The following is a 3,745-nucleotide window of genomic DNA, read 5'->3' as shown; positions in this document are numbered from 1 at the left end:
CGCATTCCACACCCTGACTATAGGAGGGTGTTGGGCGCGAGCGGAGGCGCCACGCCTAGGGATGCAGGGCGAGGTCGAATCCCAGCCCGCTACGTATACAAATTAAAAACAGAAACACTAACGCTCACACGTGTGGGCGTTACCCAACTCGCCCACACGTCTGGATTGTTGTTCACTGTCTTTTGCACGAATCTTGACACGAAAAGGTGGATTTGGTGTGCCACATAGAACGGGGCTGGTGTGTGGGCGTTGAAGAGTTTGCTCACACACCCGCACCACGCTGTTTGCCAGCTGCGCTGTGTGGGCGAACTGCTTTTCGCCCACACAGCCACCACCTAGGTCATGCGCATGTGGGCGAACTACTTTTCGCCCACACGACACTCCTACCTTGTGGATGGCAACTGCAGTTACGCGAACGTGGCAACTCGGTACACACACATGGCAATTGTAATTCTTTGCTACACGGCAGCTGCAGCTACGCAAATGTGGCAACTCGGTACACACACATGGCAACTGTGATTCTTTGCTACTCGGCAACTGCAGTTACGCGAACGTGGCAACTCGGTACACACACATGACAACTGTGATTCTTTGCTACACGGCAACTGCAGTTGCGCGTACGTGGCAACCAGATAAACACACATGACAACTGTGATTAACAATACATGTCAACTATGGTTGGACCACACGTGGCAACTAGGTAAACACACATGGCAACTACTGTTTTGACCATATGTGGCAAGTAGTTAATCACACACGGCAACTACGGTTTGATTACACGCGGCAAGTACCATAAATTAGACATGGCAACTATAGTTAACCAAAACAGATAGAGTTGCCATGCTTTTACAACTACATTTGCCATCCCGGATAACTACATCTGCCAACCATGATGGCAACTAAATCGTCATCCCGCGGGGTACCTAACGTAGCTGCGCCAGGACGTGTGGGCATTTTTGCTTCGTGGCACACGCACGGGGTGGAGATGAGTAGTACTTGTTGGGCGTGTGGCACGAAGTAGCCGCGCCCACACGTGTGGGCAATTCTAATGTGCGCCCACACACAGCCCGTGTGGGCTGCCTCCTGCTCACATCACACACGGTGTGTGGGCGCATATCGAATATGCCACACGTGTGGCAGTTATCGCCGTCCATTAAAAAAGTTAGTTCTAGCTACGATGTGGTGCTGCTAGGCTAAGTTGTACTAATTCAGCAATTTGGCGGGTCTTAGCGGAAGGCCGCTTTGCACCCCTAGCCACGCCGCGTCGCTTGGCCCCATCATAGAAGGCAACAATCCATTTGCTCATGGCTACTCGTGTAGCTGGACATTGTACAACAGTGACGGTGGCTGATAAATTCCTAGTAATTCTATGGACGACACGTCGATGCAGTTGGGGGCACTCGGCCGGAGCAGAGCGAGGCCGGCAAGGGGCACCACGTAGGGGACTGAAAGCTGAATAAAACTGTTGCTTATTGATGATTTGGTGCGGCATACAAGAGTATATAAGAGGGTACAAACCGACTTGGGGTAGGGGTAGAAAACTGACTTGGACTAGAAGTCGTATACCATAATGACTACTCTAACATCCCCCCGCAGTATCAACGGCAGGCTCGACGACGTTGAGACTAAAACAGATATCTTGAAACGGCTTAGTAGGCAGTGCCTTGGTGAAAATGTCAGCAAACTGAGCCGTAGAGGGAACATGAAGCACCCGAACCTGACCAAGAGCAACCTTTTCACGAACAAAATGAATATCAATCTCAATATGCTTTGTGCGTCGGTGTTGAACTGGATTGCTGGTCATGTAGACTGCTGATATGTTGTCACAGTAGACAATAGTGGCCTGCTCAATAGGCCTGTGTAGCTCGGAGAGTAACTGCCGAATCCAGATTGTATCTGCAACGGCATGTGCCACAGCGCGATACTCAGCCTCGGCCGACGAACGTGAGACTGTAACCTGTCTTTTCGAAGACCAAGAAATCAAATTGTTACCAAGAAAAACACAAAAAGCGGAAGTGGACCTTCGAGTGTCAGGACAACCAGCCCAGTCTGCATCAGAGTATGCGGTAAGCGAGTTTGGAGAAGAATTATTGAGGTGGAGACCATGATTGAGAGTTCCTTTTAAATACCGAAGAATGCGTTTAACATGATTATAGTGAGGAACCCGGGGATCATGCATATAGAGACATGCTTGTTGAACAGCAAAAGAGATTTCAGGACGAGTAATGGTGAGATATTGGAGAGCACCTGTTAGGCTACGATAGAGAGTAGGATCGGAAAAGGGTTCACCGGTAGCCGAAAGTTTAAAACTAGTATCACAGGAGTGCGAGATGATTGACAGTCAAGCATACCAGCACGATTAAGAAGATCAAGAATATACTAGCGTTGGGAAAGAAAAAGGCTGGAGGAATCTCGAACAACAGCAATGCCTAAGAAATGATGAAGGAGTCCTAGGTCAGTCATAGAAAATTCAGATCTAAGAAGAGAGACAATATGATCTAAGAACTTTTGAGAGGAGGTGGTAAGAATGATATCATCTACATAGAGAAGTAAATAGGCAGTGTCAGAAGTTTGATGATACACAAAAAGAGAGGTGTCGGAGAGAGATGGAGTGAAGCCTATTGTTTGAATGAAGGAGGAGAAGCGTTGAAACCAAGCTCGTGGGGCCTGTTTAAGACCGTAGAGAGATTTCTGAAGAAGACATACATGAGTTGGAAAGGATGGATTTTCAAAACCCAGAGGTTGCTGGCAGTAGACAGTTTCTTGAAGGGAACCATGGAGGAAAGCATTTTTAACATCAAGTTGGTGAATCGGCCATGAAGAGGAGACAGCAACACTAAGAACGGTGCGAATGGTGCTAGGTTTAACAACAGGAGAGAAGGTTTCTTTGTAATCAATTCCTTGTTGCTGAGAAAAGCCACGACAAACCCACCTGGCTTTATATTGTGAGAGGCTCCCATCGGAGTGGAACTTTTGGCGAAAAATCCATTTGGCAGAAACAATATTTGTATTGGGAGGACGAGGAACAAGTTGCCAGGTGTTGTTTTGAAGTAAAGCATTATATTCTTCTTGCATGGCAGCGGCCCAATTGGGATCAAGTAGAGCAGTTTTGTAATTCTTTGGAAGAGAAGTGAGAGATACGGAGGTATGAAGGTTTAGGCGGTCTTGGGGTTGATGAAATCCTGATTTGGCCCTAGTACGCATGCGATGATCATTAATCGTGGCTGCTGTAGGAATAGCACGAGGGGGTAAGGTGGGTACTGGTGAGTCCGGCGCAGCGGAAGAGTCGGACAAAGGAGTAGGGCTGGGTGGTGGAGTGGGAGCAGGGCTGGGTGGTGGAGTGGGAGTAGGGGCCGGGGGTGTTGGGGAGGGAGCAGGGGTCGGGGGTGTTGGGGACGTCTCGGGTGGGGTGAGTGTATGGTTGGGATTGGCTATGGTGGGTGTTAATGGTGGTGGTGATAAGTTGTGTTCGGCAGGTAGGGGAGTATATAGTTGGAAAGGACGGGGAGAGGGGGTGTTTGCGGAGCTAGGGGTGTTGGATGGTGTAGTAGTGCGTTGTGAGAAAGGAAAAATGTGCTCAGCAAACGTGACATGACGAGAGACATGAACGTGTCCGGTGTGAAGGTCGAGACAGCGATAGCCTTTGTGCTCGTCAGAGAAGCCAAGAAAAGCACATGGGATAGAGCGTGGTGACAATTTATTTGCAGAAGTGGCGTAGGCATTGGGAAAACAGAGACAGCCGAAA

The sequence above is a fragment of the Triticum aestivum genome, chromosome 7D (assembly GCF_018294505.1).
Source record: "Triticum aestivum cultivar Chinese Spring chromosome 7D, IWGSC CS RefSeq v2.1, whole genome shotgun sequence".
Lineage (NCBI taxonomy): Eukaryota > Viridiplantae > Streptophyta > Magnoliopsida > Poales > Poaceae > Triticum > Triticum aestivum.
Note: the sequence above shows the minus strand (reverse complement) of the source record.